Source organism: Drosophila bipectinata, chromosome XR, assembly GCF_030179905.1.
Source record: "Drosophila bipectinata strain 14024-0381.07 chromosome XR, DbipHiC1v2, whole genome shotgun sequence".
Lineage (NCBI taxonomy): Eukaryota > Metazoa > Arthropoda > Insecta > Diptera > Drosophilidae > Drosophila > Drosophila bipectinata.
The window spans coordinates 14,658,310-14,676,423 of NC_091735.1; the positions used below are offsets into that span (position 1 = coordinate 14,658,310).

Below are 18,114 nucleotides of genomic sequence, written 5' to 3' on the forward strand. Positions count from 1 at the left end.
AATAAAAAAAAATGGCTGATGCTGATAAACAATTTATAACAATTGAAGTGGGTGGCAGAGGAAAGCAAAGCGATGGTGGGACATTTTGTGGATCCACTTTATTTAGATTGCTGGAAGCAGGGAAATTCAATGTTCCACCACCACAAGCACTACCAGGCTCAAATATCATTTTGCCAAACTTTTTAATTGGAGATGAAGCCTACCCACTGAAAAATAATTTGATGAGACCATATCCTCGAATGAAGTTAAATGCAAAAACTGAAAAGTACAATGAAAGATTATCGATCGCCAGGAAGTGCATTGAATGTGCTTTTGGTATTTTAACAAAGAAATGGCGAATTTTACAAAAAGATATTGACACAAAACCTAGCACAGCAATTCACATTATAAAATGTGCTTGCATTCTACATAATTATGTAAGAGAACGTGATGGGGACAGTGATCTGGACTACATAAATACGACAGCAGAATTTAATAACGGAATAGTTTCTTCAAGAAATGTGGATATTCTTGAAGAACCGTCACATTGCACTATAGGCCGGATGACCACTTTTTCTGGCTAAAAACCCATTTTTCGAAAGTTCTTATAATTAAGATTTTATGATGTCATTATATTAGTATAATATCAGACTTCAATATTACGTAACAGAAATTTTGACAGAGCCACGCTCCGTTAAGTTATCGGCTTTCAAAAACAGCTGTTCGGAGTGTCGTGTCACGTGTGCTTGTTATCGGAAAAAAGAGTCCGTTTAAAGCTAATAAAAAAGTCACTAAACTTAGTAATTTATAAAAAAGTTGTTATGGCATCGAAAGGGAGTGATTTGTGCTATATGTTTTCGATTCTCAAATGTTGGATTGTTTGTGATTGTCCCTGTAATTGAGTGTTTTTAACAGAGCTTTTGTGTGTGTTAATCATTAACAAAAACTAATGTTTATTTAGAGATATAAACGGTCTTTGAGCTAGTTTGACATTAATATTTATACTGGGTTGAAGGTAATTCAATTCTTGTTCATATGAATGTAATAGTTAAGTGCCCTTTTGCGCCCTTTCAGCGTAATTCACTTTTTAAGGTCACAACCTCAGGCTCGCCAATATGGATGTTTGGAGATCTGCTGCGACCAAATGTGCGAAAGAGAACGCAATATTGGCTAGATAGAAAAAGCATGCGAGAAAAAGCAGTCGAAGCAACAGTTTAAAGGACATATTTCACAGATCATTGGATACATCAGACCCTATAATATCATCGGTTAACCTAGCCAACTGTATCAAACAACAAAACAGATTGATTCTTCCAAAAGAAGTATTAGAATTGCTCGACAGTCGTTTAAGGAGCGCTGATGATCAGTTTGAAAATATTGAAGACGATCCACTTGAGTTCAGGGATATGGAACTTGAGACCGAAAGAAGATGTTGATTAGGTGCTTTTACAGTAAACAGTTTAGATTATATTTTACCTTTCAGGCCTTCTTAATAATAATTACTTTAAAGTTTAAACGGTTCGGGCGTAGCAATTGTAGAAAACATGTCCATAGTTCCTGCCAGAAAGTGACGGTGACACGCCTTTTTTTTAATACCTAAGCTTATGAAAAACCAAAATAAAAAAACCAGACCTTAATATAATTGTTTGTTTTTAAGTTATTTTTTTTGTTATCTACTTTTATATAACTTTGGAAGACATAAAATTTAGTTCCGCCCAGAAGGGCGGTGCCACGCCTATTTTCTCAAAATATGTTCCTTAGCTTACTAATCTCAAATCCCAATTAAAGAACCCAAATCAAAAAACAGAATCCAAATATTTTGTTTCGTTTAGAAGTTATTAATTTTGGCCAGAAAAAGTGGTCATCTGGCCTATAGTGCATTGCAATAAAAGCAGTCAGTCAGCCATGAATGTTAGAAATTCTTTAACTGATTTTTTTTGGGATTTCCGAAATTAAGTTATTTGATGAAATGACTTTCACCTTAAATAAATATATTCATTCATATACACATATTAATTATAACTTTACCTACAGTGTTTTTGTTTATTATACAGAAAGTTAAATAAAAGCTTACCTGTGCAGTTACAAATAACTCCTACTTCGTTCCATTGCTTATCGGTAACATTTTTATTTTTGTACTCTTTATGAGAGTCGTTTCACAAAACGGTTCGGCTTTGAACAGCCGAAATTAAAATTTCGCCGCATATTTTCGACATTTCTTGCACTTCGTCGCTCAGCGATGCACTAAAAATTAAAACCAATTCTAGCGCTGAGCGACGTCGCTCTGTCGCTCAAGAACTTCGCTCGTCGCTCAGCGCCTGCGTGGCCACTCTAATGCTGTCTCATAAGCTTTAATATTTTACGTCGCTCGAGAGAGCGTTGCTCAGTCGCTCATCGCTCGATGCGTGGCCGAATCCTAATGTAATCCCAGATACACCAGCTCTCGTAAACATTTTGAAACCCCACTTGTGGGGCTTCATTGGAAGGTATTGATTTAAACTATGTTGACCTGAGAAAATAATATAATATTGTGTTATTCAGAAATGTATTTACAAATAATAAGTTACCTTCTGTTTAACTGTTTAATTTTTTCAAATCTGTTTCTCGGTAATGTATTTGCAACGGCGCTAGTTTGAACCTTTTCATTTCAGGCACAGTGCATTTTAATTCTATGCCCTTCGTTTGCATGGCATATAGATTCGCTTCCTGACATATTTTCTCCCATAGTTCATCCGCAAAGAAAGTTTTAAAATATTCGATGGGTGTTTTTACCGCATTGCTTCATAATTGACTTTTCCAAGTGGTCTCGCTTTCCATAAACTCTGCATTCCTCCACTTCAAACTCTTCAAATCAATTTTTTTTTTTTCAGAGGAGAACCTTATTTTTATTATTTTTTCCACCACTGTACATCAAGCGTCGATAGGGTTGAATACATACTACTACCGTGGTAGAGGTAATGACTATCGGGGAAATTATCGCGGTAGGGCACAAGGCCAAAATTATAACTATCAGCAAAATCAGACATATGTATAATCAATTTCAAATTAAAAATAACAGAGGCAATCAAAGATGATGTATTAATCAAAGAGGAAACTCCAACGCCCAGATTAGAGCCATAGAAGCTCAACCGGAAATACTTCCCTTAAGAATAAAAAGCCACAAAAGTCAAACGTATACAAAATAAATATTAGTTTGAACATATACTTACATACATACGTGCAAATTAAAAATTATAAGACAAAATCACCCCTAACCATTTTAATAGATACGGGTTCTGACATAAATATTTTAACAATAAATTCCGATAACTACAATGAAATAATATACACTCCTGCCCAAAATTATACGACACCTTTAAATTTTTTGTTTCGGCGCTCGTAGCAGAATGCGAAATCGAAAACGATCAAAACTAAGTATGAGGGATGATAGCACAATGTTTAATGCACAAAATGAGATATTTTTGACTTTTTTTGCATCTCCCGTTTTCGAGTAACGATAAAAAAAGGACACACGCTTCAATTTTAGCTACGCTGCACGTGTATCAAAATTATACGACACATTTCAATATTTATAGATACAATAAAAATTTTATTTTATTTGTGATTATTTATGAAAGATTAATAGTTAATAACACCTCCTTGAGCTTTTCCAACCTCAAACATTCTTTTAGTCATTGTTTTTATTAATGTTTTTATCATATTTTGGTCTAGGAGGGACAAACAGAAAAATTAATTATCACATTTCAATTTGAAATAGTCAACAATAACTTCCCAATACCTTGTGACAGCATACTGAGAATGGACTTCATAAAAAAGTCTAACTGTCAACTCGACTTTCAAATTTATCACGATTGGTATTTACCAAATACCAATTGACCACAAAATTTCGATTAAAATATAAATATACCAATTATACTAATTATTCATTCAATTGACAATAATTTAATTATTCCAGCAGGAATAATTAGAAAAATTTATACAACCACCTCTCACAATGAAATACTTATTTAAAATCAGTGTACACTGTACAGATGATGGCGTTATTTTAGCTAGCACTTTAACTGTTCCAAGCAATATATTTGTGCGAATACTAAATACCTCAGATACAAATAAAATCATAAACCTCTCTAAAATTGAATATGAACCCCTAGAAAATTACCAAATACTCGTACTTCAAAATTCAGAACATGAGACCCGAAAACATGAAGTTCTATCTAAACTAGCAAATAACTTTCCTGAAAAATTCGAGAGTACCCTCACTAAATTATGCATCTAATTTACAAATATATTCGGATTAGAAACAGAACCAGAAAAATACTCTCTTCAAACAATTTTTCAATCAAAAATTTAGACTCAAAGATTACACACCAGTTTATACTATTAAAAACTACAGAACACCCTATAGCCACAAAGAAGAAATAGATAAACAAGTCGCAAAATTAATAGAAGATGGCGTAGTAGAACCCTCATTATCAGAATACACTAGCCCATAACTCAAAAAACCAGAACAAAACGTTGGAGATTAGTAATTGACTATCGACAAATAAATAAAAAATTACTAGCAGACAAATTCTCACTACCAAGAATAGATGACATATTAGACCAGTGGTCGGCGCGGCCCTATCCCGAGGGCATGGGAAATTTCTCTGCCCGAGCTCTGCCACACACACACAGTATAAATGTGTGAAACGTCATGCTCACAGCCTACTTTCTGCTATTCGTTACTAACACTTATGCGTTAAAATCATATCAATGTACTGGGGTGCCGACCACTGCACTATGGGGTTTTTGACCTGTTTTTGTGGCATTAATTAATAACTCGTTCAGTTTTGGAGATATCAGTCTTCATCTAGCTTTCTTTAAGTTCGGACGTCTACTTTTTCGCTCATGTCGCCTCTCGGTTGCACCGAGTGCAGTGCAGAAGTAAATGCTACCCAACTTCGTGGGTGTGAGGCCGTTCGGTGCGCGTCGATCTGCCGGCGTGCCTATCACACCGCTTGTGTTGATTTGCCCTCGGAGGCTATAAAAGTACACTCAAAATAAAATTAACCCTAAGATTGAGAAGTTCGCCCTATTTTTGTCTTCAACGGCACCGCACCATAAAATTTAGGGTAAACTTTTCTAAAATTAATGGCGATTCCTTTCTAAAATCTAAGGCCAATTGCCCTAAAAATAAGGAAAAAAATTCTAAAAAATAGAAAAAAATTTCTTAAATTAAGGGTTTGTTTTTCTAGGTTTTAGAAATTACTTTTCTAAAACTAAGGAAACAATTTCTTGATTTCATGGCGATTTTTTTCTAAGCCCCAGGGCAAGGCGCCCTAAAATTAAGAAAACTCTTTCTACAATATATACCAATATTTCTTAAATTAAAGGTGACCTTTTCTGAATTCTAGAAATTTTATTTCTACATTTTACATTACATATTACATCTTACATTTAAACGTTTTTACATTAGTTTTACATTTACATTTGTTTTATTTGATAGCTCTCTTCAGTTCTTGCTTTCACATAAGACTTTATTTATGGTATATACAAAATTGGTCCCTCGAATCTTGAATTGCATACTTGACTTTTAAATTTCCAGAAGCACAACGTTTTCCCTTTTTGGTGGGGAATCATGTGTAACCTTTTTATCTGTGGAAAAATCACATCAATTAATATTTCGATATTAATATATTAATATACTATTTAATCGTGAATGTTGTAAAACATTTTTTAAGGTAGTGTAATTATTGCCTTTTTACCTTCGCTTTGTTGAGGGAATGTTTTTAGTAGGATAAAACTCTGGACTTCCTTTTAAAGAAATGAGATAAAAAATTGCCACAATCTAAGAATTTATTCAATAAATGCATTAAATAAAACAAACGTCTACCCAACCGGATGCACTGTGCAAATTTGTCGCAGATAAGCTGAACGTGGAGCCCAATGATTTAGCCTATGCTAGGGTGATCAAAAAGGATGCTGACATCAACGCCCTCAAGTTCGTCAATTTTAAATTGGGAGTTCCGGAGCAAAATTTCCCTACAGTCTTCAATGACGATTTTTGGCCTGTCGGTAAAAACCAGCCGGTTTGTTCATAGAGAGCCGGCTAAGGTTATTGACCTCCCGGCGATTCTACCTTTACCGCATTCGCAATCTTCAAAAAACCCCCAGTTAGCGGCGCCGCTGGCGCCGTTACATCGTTTCCTTCTCAAGCTGCAGTTCGTCATCCCGATTTCTCTCTGCTGCGCTACCAACAACAATCGGCGTGGGCGTTCATGGTAACGGTTGACGCTGTCTTCAATTCCTCCAATAATTGGCTTCGTTTGCTGATCGATATTCTTCAACAACAACAACTTTTTTCAAGGCGAGTTGTTTATTTCTTATCTTCACTTGTGGATGCCCAGCAACAACAAGACGATGGTAATCGAGACGTTGGCAGCGCATCGCTCATCTTATCTCTTTTCGCTGGGCCACTCGCTGGTGCTTTCTTTTCGCCGATGGACGATGTTTATTTACATTTTGGACGTGTGGGTGGATCTTTTCTGCGTTTAGATGTGCCTGACTATGAACGCTCAATGTTTTCACCTGGCACTGGATCTGCCTGGCAACTGGACTCTCGCAGGACTACTGATGAGTCTAATGGAAATTTCTATGTGTCCTTGTCGGCTATTTTGCAAGCTATGCGTATTGGATATGCCTCCACATGCACCAGTACCAGGAGTGCACTTTCATCATCACCGCCTTGCCGTCCAATTCCCAGTTTGGACTGTAGCTACTCGTCGTCCTCGGACCCTAATAAAAGCCTAAAAGTTCTATTCCAAAATATATCGGGAATGAGAACCAAGACCCGGATGGTATTCCTCAATTCTTCTGCCTGCGATTTTGATGTAATCATCCTTGTGGAAACGTGGCTCAATGACAAATTCAGCTCCTCTGAGTTCTTCGAGCCTAATTTGTACCATGTATTTCGTAAGGACCGAGATGCATTCAGTACCCAGTGTGGGCGAGGTGGAGGTGTGATCATCGCTATCCGTCGATCTCTTCAGGCTACACCACTGCGCCTTCCGGTGGCCGACCCTTTACTGGATCAGCTTGCGGTTTCAATCCAGGGCGTCTATTGCCCGTTCGTCATCATTGCATCATACATCCCTCCGAACAGCGCATTTAGTATATATCATAAGCATATGGAAAACATCATTAGTGTCTGTGCCAGAACGTCGGACCCTACCGCTTTGATGGTGGCTGGCGATTTCAACCTAAGCTCCATTGTCTGGTCTTGGGACCCGGAATCTCCCTGCATGCTACCTAGCAACGTTCACCAGAGTCATGAAATTGTAGTTTTAGATGATATTTTTAGTCTGGGCCTCTCCCAAGTATTCCCAAGGTATTATAATTTTTTCCAAAAGTGTGCAACGCAGTGAAGGAGACATCTCCGACCCTATAAAGTATACATATTCTTGATCAGGATCACCTCCTGAGTTGATATGAGCATGTCCGTCTGTCCGTCTGTCTGTCTGTCTGTTTCTACGCGAACTAGTCTCTCAGTTTTAAAGCTATCGACTTGAAACTTTGCACACACCCTTCTTTCCTTTGCACGCAGTATATAAGTCGGAACGACCGACGATCGGCCGGGATCGGCCGACTATATCCTATAGCTGCCATATAACTGATTGATCGGAATTGGTATAACTTTGGTGTTTTTAGAGTTAGAGAGTTCAAATTTGATATGGTAGCTATTTTTGGCAAAAAATTATGACATGCCAACTTTATTAAGGATCGGCTGACTATATCCTATAGCTGCCATATAACTGAACGATCGGAAATGACCCAACTTTCGTGTTTTTGAAGATAGAATGCTGAAACTTAATACAGATTCAATTTTTGGTCAGTTGATCCAACCTACCAAATTTCATTAGGATCGGCCGACTATATCCTATAGCTGCCATATAACTGAACGATCGGAAATGGTACTTGGTAGAAATATCAACTTTCGTATTTTTGAAGATAGAAGTTTGGGACTTTTTTTATATATTTTATTTTAGTTAATTAGTTTTATTATGAAGTAATCATAAAGATCGGCCAACTATATCCGATGTTTGCGATATATATCCGGTTTTAACTGCAAGGGTATATAAACTTCGGCTCCGCCCGAAGTTAGCTTTCCTTTCTTGTTATACCCTTGCAGAGGGTATTATAATTTTGGTCAAAAGTGTGCAACGCAGTGAAGGAGACATCTCCGACCCTATAAAGTATATATATTCTTGATCAGGATCACCTCCTGAGTTGATATGAGCATGTCCGTCTGTCCGTCTGTCTGTTTCTACGCGAACTTGTCTCTCAGTTTTAAAGCTATCGTCTTGAAACTTTGCACACACCCTTCTTTCCTTTGCACGCAGTATATAAGTCGGAACGGCCCGGATCGGCCGACTATATCCTATAGCTGCCATATAACTGATTGATCGGAAATGGTATAACTTTGACGTTTTTGAAGTTAGAGAGTTCAAATTCGACACGAGAGCATTTTTTGGCAAAACATTACGACATGCCAAATTTCATAAGGATCGGCCGCGTATATCTTATAGCTGCCATATAACTGAACGATCGGAAATGACCCAACTTTCGTGTTTTTGAAGATAGAAAGGTGGAATTTAGTACAGATTCTATCTTTGGTTAGTTGATCCAACCTACCAAATTTCATTAGGATCGGCCGACTATATCCTATAGCTGCCATATAACTGAACGAGCGGAAATGACCCAACTTTCGTGTTTTTGAAGAAGTTTGGGACATTTTTAGGTTTTGTATTATAATAAATTGGGTTATATTATCATATTCTTATAAGGATCGGCCAACTATATCCGATGTTTGCGATATATATCCGGTTTTAACTGCAAGGGTATATCAACTTCGGTTCCGCCCGAAGTTAGCTTTCCTTTCTTGTTTTAAATAATTTGGTTAATATTAAAGTAGAATTATGCAATGTACCATTAAGTCCTTGTGATATGCACCACAAATCTTTAGTAATTCATATTGAGTTTTATAGTTTTTTGCCTTCTGATTCACCCATTCCATATTATCATCTGAATGATACTAACTTGTCACTTATAAATGCATTTATTTACGCCATTGATTAGGTTTCTTTTTTTTTCTGATGGCTCAATCGATGATTGTTATACTAAGTTTTTGGTTGCCCTTTTTAATATTATTGATACTTATACTGGCAATTTAAGCGGGAATTTGATTTCATTAATAAGTTCCTCTACAATCAGTATATATCCGATGTCGAAGCTAGCCTTCGATCCAATCCTTAAGCTTTTTGGCGGTTTGTTAACAGCAAAAAGTCAAAATCGGACATACCTTCATCCATATGTTATGGTAACTTAGCAGCCGACTCTGATCAGGGTGTTTCTGATCTTTTTGCAAAATACTTTGCCTCTAATTTGGAGCCGAAGGTTCCTTGGAGTGATCATGAAACTCTTCTTAGCATTGAGCCTTTTCTTAATGTGAGTAACATGGACATTTTGGACGGTGAACTAGTTGAAGCCACTGGACATTTGACCGAGTCGCTCACACCTGACGTGGACGGTATCTCCCCATTCTTTCTTAAGAGGAGTATCGCTTCTCTTTCTACTCCCCTTCAACTGCTGTTCTCCGTTTCGCTCTCTTCTGGTAGATTCCCCCACCGGTGGAAGATTACTTCTATAACGCCTATTCACAAAGGTGGCAGTAGGTGTTACCAACTATCGACCTATAGCCAAAATTTGCAACGTCGCTAAGATACTGGAGCGGATATTAACTAAAAAATTGACTTTTTTGGCTCGCAATTTTATATCCCCCAACCAGCATTTTTTTTTGCCTGGGAGGTCCACTACCACTAAGTTAGCTGTCTTTTCTAAGCACTGCTTTGAAGCTTTTGAAAACCGATTTCAGGTTGATGCCATTTACACCGACTTCTCCAAAGCCTTCGACAAAGTGTGTCATGCTGCCCTTCTGGCCAAATTATATAAATTAGGTATTCATTCCTGCCTATTAAGTTGGTTCGAGTCTTATCTGGCTGACCGACCTTGCCACGTTACTATTGGAGACGCTATCTCTAGTCCATTTGTCACCTCCTCTGGTCTTCCACAAGGCAACTCTCTTGGACCTCTTCTATTTATCATTTTCATTAATGACATCTCGTCATGCTTTTGTCATTCGTATTTTTTAATGTATGCGGATGACCTTAAAATCTATAAAGCGATTAGCTGCATTAGTGACACTTACTTGTTACAGGAGGATATATCCAGAGTATACTCATGGTGCTCCCGCAATCTTCCGTTACAGTAGGCGGTCTCTTGAAATCTGTACGGGTTATTCCATCAGTAATTATAATTTGGCAGCACCTCAAAGAAGAGGTGTTAGACCTTGGTGTCTTATTCGACAGCAAATTTAAATTTTCTGGTCACTTAGACTATATTCTACCTAAAGCGTATGCTATGCTGGGCTTTGTGAAGAGGCACGTGAACCAGTTCAAGAGTCCATACTCGAGCCTCAGCGTCTATGCTGCATTCATTCGGTCGAGGCTGGAATATGCCTCATTCATTTGGAATCCGGAGTGTAAAGTTCGTTCCAACAGAATTGAGCGACTCCAGAAAAAATTTTTAAAATTTGCACTTCTGCCTCTAAGGTTTCAGGATCCTGTTCCATCATACCAGAGCCGTTGCCTTCTTCTGAATGTTTGCACGTTGGAGGATCGGCGTAAACTGGCAGCGTTAACTTTTTTGAATAATTTAATCGTTGATAACATTGATTGTCCTTTTTTGTTGGGACTCATTAACTTTAATGTTCCTCAAAGGGATCTTCGTACCTTTGCCCCCTTTCGGATCAAGTGTCATAGGGCCAATTATCTTTTAAATGAGCCGATTGAGCGGGCTCTTTCTTATTTTAATTCTTTGCCGCCTAGCCTCCGAATTGAGTGGGGCTCTGATAAGGGTGTGTTAAAACGAAACTTAATCAGGCATTTATTAAGTTTTTGTTAGTATTATTTATTAGTTGTAAGTTGTTATGTTGCCATGTAAGGATTTGTCCGTTGGCGAAATACATAAATAAATAAATCGTACTCCTCAGTCGATTAGATTTTTCAGACCAGTCAAGCTTAAGTTTGTTAAAGAGACAAAAGAACATATTTTTAATGAGAAAAATATTTTGGATAGTGAAATAAAAGATTTGTCTTCATATCGACGCATTTCCGCGAAAGTATCGTATGTTGAAAAATCCAATTTTAAAGCAGAAGCTTTTTTTTTATTTAATCTCTTACAAACAATAAGCAAAATCATAAGATGTTTAAGCGATTAGAAACATTTGTCATTGTATTTCTTTATATTTGTGCGTTTGAAGTATTTCCACGCAAAAAATTTGTATGGACATACGATAATTTCGCGCCCACATTGAAAAGCACTGTAACATACGATAAAATTGAAACTTCATTTTTATCGGAACTATAGGGTTTTCAGTTAAATTATTTCACAGGGTAGTGAGACATTAGGTGCCTAACAATTTTGCATTAAAATATCAATTTCGAAAAAAAATCGACTTATGATACTTTCGCGGAAATGCGTCGATATGTCTGTTCCGTTGTAAATAGAAAATCAATTTCAGTTAAATATGATCTTCCAATGACACTTTTAGATGGAAAGGTCTTAAACATTTTGACTGAAACCAAATTTTGCCAATTGTGTCCGATATGCGAAGCGAGTCCAATATGTCCTCTACATGGATTCTATTTTTTTAAATTCGTTCTTAAAATTTCATATAGACTGAAACTTAAAAAATGGCAAGTGAGAAATGAAAATGGAAAAAAAGAATTGGCGAAACAAAAAAGACGATTCAGAAGCAGATGTGGAATGCTATGGCTTAACATCTGGATAAGCCTAAGCAGAATGGCAATAGGAATACCAACGACGGCAATACAGCAAAATGTCTTGATGAATTTCTTATTGGATATTTTAGCAATATTTTAATTGCTTTTTCTTGTCAAAATTTAAAAAATACTGTCAGAAAACCATAACACTGTATATGTACTTCTATCCAGTGTTTCCAATGTCGGCAGCAGTCCATAAAGTGTTAATGCACGTCTACCAAATAATAGAAGTATCAATCCTTCCATTAGGTGTTCTCGTCGAGAATGCCTCAGAGTCTCGCAACAAGTACAAGAGTGAGAGAAGGTTACATGATCGAAAGAGTACACGGCAGAACAACTGGCAGACGTTTTCCACAGAGCAATGGGTTCCTCAGATCTTCCTGTGTCGAGCATCTATCTAACAAAAATATTGGGTCAGATAAATAAGCTACCCCTACCAGCAGACGTTTTCGAACTTTTGAAATCACCAAACTTGCTATATTCTTTTAATATGTACAATAATAACAATGTTTAAACTATCATGCACGCAAACGACACCCTTTTAAGAAAAATTATTCACCGGATAACTAAAAATAATACGATAAAATATCGAACCTCAACGGTCGACCGCTGCATTTCCCTAAGTCTAAAGCTAGAACTTCCAACCTCTCTTCCTCATAAGCCTAAACCAATATTACCGCCCTGGTTTCTAGATATCAATGTAATAGATACCCGACTAAGCCGACTAAAAAAACCTGACACAAACAAGGACATATTAGTCCAACAATTTCTGGAAATTAAACACTAGCTCAACTTCACGCTTCTGTTCACAGATGGATCCTTGAACAACGAAATAATTGGCTTTGCGGAAACGACAGAAGATGAAACACTTAAACAAGCTGTCCTCCCAAGCTCCTCAACAGTTTATACGGCAGAGGCGATTGGTATTCTTGAAGCCATTAAAATAGCAGTCAAGATTAGAGGGAAATTCTGCATCTGCTCAGATTCCCTATCCACATTGGAAGCAATAGCGAACATAAACAATTCCAGCTTTTATGTAACATCAATCCGCGACCTTCTATTAAAAAATAAAAACAAGAAAGCAAAGCTAACTTCGGGCGGAGCCGAAGTTGATATACCCTTGCAGCTAAAACCGGATATATATCGCAAACATCGGATATAGTTGGCCGATCCTTATGATTATATCATAATAAAACCAATTAATTACAATAAAAAATCTAAAAAAAAGTCCCAAGCTTCTATCTTCAAGAATACGAAAGTTGATATTTCTACCAAATACCATTTTCGATCGTTCAGTTATATGGCAACTATAGGATATAGTCGGCCGATCCTAATGAAATTTTGTAGGTCGGATCAACTGACATAAAATAGAATCTGTACCAAGTTCCAGCTTTCTATCTTCACGAAACGAAAGTTGAACAAGAAAGCAAAGCTAACTTCGGGCGGAGCCGAAGTTGATATACCCTTGCAGCTAAAACCAGATATATATCGCAAACATCGGATATAGTTGGCCGATCCTTATGATTACACCATAATAAAACCAATTAATTACAATAAAAAATCTAAAAAAAAGTCCCAAGCTTCTATCTTCAAAAATACGAAAATTGATATTTCTACCAAATACTATTTCCGATCGTTCAGTTATATGGCAGCTATAGGATATAGTCGGCCGATCCTTATGAAATTTGGCATGTCGTAATGTTTTGCCAAAAAATGCTCTCGTGTCGAATTTGAACTCTCTAACTCTAAAAACACCAAAGTTATACCATTTCCGATCAATCAGTTATATGGCAGCTATAGGATATAGTCGGCCGATCTCGGCCGTTCCGACTTATATACTGCGTGCAAAGGAAAGAAGGGTGTGTGCAAAGTTTCAACACGATAGCTTTAAAACTGAGAGACTAGTTCGCGTAGAAACAGACAGACAGACGGACAGACGGACAGACGGACATGCTCATATCAACTCAGGAGGTGATCCTGATCAAGAATATATATACTTTATAGGGTCGGAGATGTCTCCTTCACTGCGTTGCACACTTTTGGACAAAATTATAATACCCTCTGCAAGGGTATAATAAAATCAAGCTTCTTTGGTTCCCCAGCCACGTCGGAATCAAAGGCAACGAAAATGCCGATGCAGCAGCGAAAGGAGCGCCCATCGCTCCACTATTCTCTACAACAAATGTAAACAAAAGGAGACATTAACAAACAATTAAAAACGGAGTCCCTCAAAAATAAACCTAAAATGTTGCAAAAATCATCGCAGTGGTACCAACAATCCTGAAGCAAAAAGCATAGCCGATTACACTGAAACTACACAGACCTTCAACATACCAGGAAGAGAGATCACTAAAATAATCCGGCTTCGACTTGGCCACACCAGGCTCACCCACAAACATCGCTTCTAACAGACACCAAACTACCAATACCAGTTCTGCACCACGGACTACATATCAATCTCCCATATCCTTGACGACTGTCCCGCCCAAACACATAGAACCAATTTTCCAAATATTAAACTCACGGAACTGTTAACCTGTAAACCTGCAAGCCTCCAGCTAATTTTAAACTTCCTTAAATCAGCTAACCTTTTGCATCTCATATGAACTCATCTAAACTGTTATTAAATTTATAAATAATTTAAGTGTAAATAACTTGTTAACACACTAGTAAATAATTGTTATTTGTTATAAGTTTAATATTTAAGCAAATATGTGACACACATTCCGGCCGAAAGTCACCGCTGCTATGGCCGATCCCCGTCTGTACCTAAAGTTTGCAACTTTTGAGTGCAGAGTACAATAAACAAATAAACAAGAAAGGAAAGCTAACTTCGAGCGGAGCCGAAGTTTGTATACCCTTGCATATACATATAACGCAAACATCGGATAAAGTTGTCCGGTCCTTATGAGAATATCATCATAAAACCAATTAATTACAATAAAATTTATTTAAAACAAGAAAGGAAAGCTAACTTCGGACGGAGCCGAAGTTTATATACCCTTGCAGTTAAAACCGGAGATATATCGCAAACATCGGATATAGTTGGCCGATCTTTATGATTATGATTTATCATAATAAAACCAATTAATAACAATAAAAAATCTAAAAAAAAGTCCCAAGCTTCTATCTTCAAAAATACGAAAGTTGATATTTCTACCAAATACCATTTCCGATCGTTCAGTTATATGGCAGCTATAGGATATAGTTGGCCGATCCTAATGAAATTTCGTAGGTCGGATTAACTGACCAAAAATATAATCTGTACCAAATTTCAGCTTTCTATCTTCAAAAACACGAAAGTTGGGTCATTTCCGATCGTTCAGTTATATGGCAGCTATAGGATATAGTCGGCCGATCCTTATGAAATTTGGCATGTCGTAATTTGTTGCCAAAAATAGCTCTCGTGTCAAATTTGAAGTCTCTAACTCTAAAAACACCAAAGTTATACCATTTCCGATCAATCAGCTATATGGCAGCTATAGGATATAGTCGGCCGATCCCGGCCGTTCCGACTTATATACTGCGTGCAAAGGAAAGAAGGGTGTGTGCAAAGTTTCAAGTCGATAGCTTTAAAACTGAGAGACTAGTTCGCGTAGAAACGGACAGACAGACAGACGGACAGACAGACGGACAGACGGACATGCTCATATCAACTCAGGAGGTGATCCTGATCAAGAATATATATACTTTATAGGGTCGGAGATGTCTCCTTCACTGCGTTGCACACTTTTGACCAAAATTATAATACCCTCTGCAAGGGTATAAAAAGTCCTAAGCTTCTATCTTTGAAAATACCAAAGTTGGTATTTCTACCAAAAACCATTTCCGATCGTTCAGTTATATGACAGCTATAAAATATAGTCAGCCGATCGTTAAATGAAATTTGGTAGGTCGGATTAACTGACGGATTAACAAAATTCATTCCCCGACTTTTCCTGGCGACATGTTCGAAAAACAAAAACAAATTGCATGGGCTTCGTTTACTCAAGTCCGAAACGAAACTTCTACCTGCTTTCGGTTTTCGACGATGATTCTCGAAGCTTCTACGTCATATTTTCGGAGCAGCGGCACGCGACAGAGAAACAATTAGAGAGATGTAGATGGAGGGAAGGGAGAGAAAAAAATCTGTATCAAAAACCTAATGAATGGAAGCGACGTCAGAATACCCTTTTTAAAATATGTTGAAATATTTTTATATATTTAAGATTATATTTAATTAATTTTTCTTATCTAATCATATGGTATATTGAAATGTATTAATAATTATCTTTAGGCAAAGCCAATAGGTTCATGTTTGATTATTAGTAGGGATGTCGGAAATATATCAAAATATCAATATATCGATATATTTTCTCTTAAAAAAATATTATTATCGGAATATTTTTTGGGCAAAAATAGTCGATGTCAAGCAACCCAAACAAAACACTTCTTAAGCAGGTTCAAGAAAAAGAACGAAAACGGTTGATAAATTATAGGGAAAAAAGGAAAAGAGAAGCTGTATTAAAAGAAGACCAGTACGAGTATAAAAAAGTAGAAAGTGCATTGCCAACCAATTTAAACAGGAAAAATTTTATTATTAAAGAATTGTTTAAAAAGTATGTGAGCTCAGAAAATGTAACCGAAAACGATGATACGAATATTAACTTGGTTTGGGAAGCAAGGCGTAAATTTATTTCAGACATTTACTTGCGTGAAGATGTTAGCGTTCAATCGGCAGCCAAAAGGGAGACTATCAGGCATGCTCCGGTTTTCACTTTCGGTTTTCGTTTTCGTTTTGGGACCAAAACCGAGATTTTCGTTTTTAGGTGCTCCGGTTTTCACAAGTTTTTAGTTATCGTTTTGCTATCGAAACGTTTCATTTCTCATCATTTCTTGCTGCCGAAACAGCTTGGTTTGGTTACAGGTTTGGTCAGCAGCAAACAACGCGAAAAAATGCCTTTCTTATTTTCAATTGCATCTTTCGAAAAGAAAGCAAAAGTTATTTGACTTAAGAAAATCTAAGCAATTAAGATGTAATACATGTGTTTTTAATATGTCTGACGACCGGTAAGTCACATTTACAACATTCAAAATTTTGCCTCTAATTTATGTTTATTGCAGTTTTGTCCAATCATTTAGGATTGATAAAGACACTTTTAAAAAAATATTGGAGACAGTCAAGCCACATTTAAAAGTAACCACACTGTCTCACTCTATGCAATTGGCTTCTGTATTGCGATATCTTGCTACTGGATGTTATCAGTTCTCAATCGCCAAGGACCACCATATAAATATAGGACGAAGCACATTTGGGAATTATTCCCTGATATTTATTCCGTTGCTGGACAGGCTTCTTCGTCAGGACACAAAATGCCTTCAGATGTCTAGCCAGCAAATGCGGAAATCTAGCGAATACTTCTTTAGCAAACATCAACTGCCAAGAATAGTCGCCTGCGTGGATGGAACTCATATTAAAATAGTGAAACCTGTAAATAATGCCTCTGTTTTTTTTTAACAGAAAGGGCTATTACAGCATGAACGCCATGGTTGTAAGTAGAATGTCTAAATTGGTTATAGTTACGTTAAGATTTTACTTTTACCTACAGGTTTGCAACTATAATATGGAGATTATCGCTATTGATGCGACGCACCCCGGATCTTGTCATGATTCTTTCATTTGGAATCATTCAAGCGCCAAGGAATATTTGTCGAGAACAATAAATGAATATTTTGTTTTGGCAGATTCTGGCTACGCACAGGAGAGTTTTGTGTTAACTCCCTACAGGAGCGCAGAGATGGGGACGCATCAGCATCGATTTAATTTAAGACATGCTGCAGCCAGAAACATAATAGAACGAACAATTGGTGTTCTTAAAAGCCGTTTCCGTTGTTTACAACGATGCTTAAATTATCAGCCCGTTTTTTGCTGCCAAATTATTAACGTATGCTGTGCTTTGCACAACATATGTAGAAGACGGAATTTGATAATAGGTGACGCCTTCAATGGGAGGATATTAAACAGGCTATAAATGATAACGACATTGAAGAAAATGATAACGGACCATCTGTACGCGACGAAATTGCTTTATCTCTGAGAATATAACAAAATAAATAAACAAATTATTCATTGCAGTTATTAAAATCTATTTATTCTTTTTTATTTAAAATTTGTTCTAACTTAGAAAGTAGCTCCTTTTTTAAATTTAAGTCTTGTTGTTGAAGACTTTTTATTTTTTGGAAATGCTTTGTCATTGTTAAATTAATTTGCTTCATT

The 18,114-nt window shown here is 36.9% G+C and overlaps 1 pseudogene; it reads left to right on the plus strand.

Moving 5' to 3' along the window:
* The window catches only part of LOC138925636 (putative nuclease HARBI1), a 31,009-nt pseudogene extending 13,140 nt beyond the window's left edge, over positions 1–17,869 (plus strand).
* Positions 17,870–18,114: the final 245 nt, after the last annotated feature.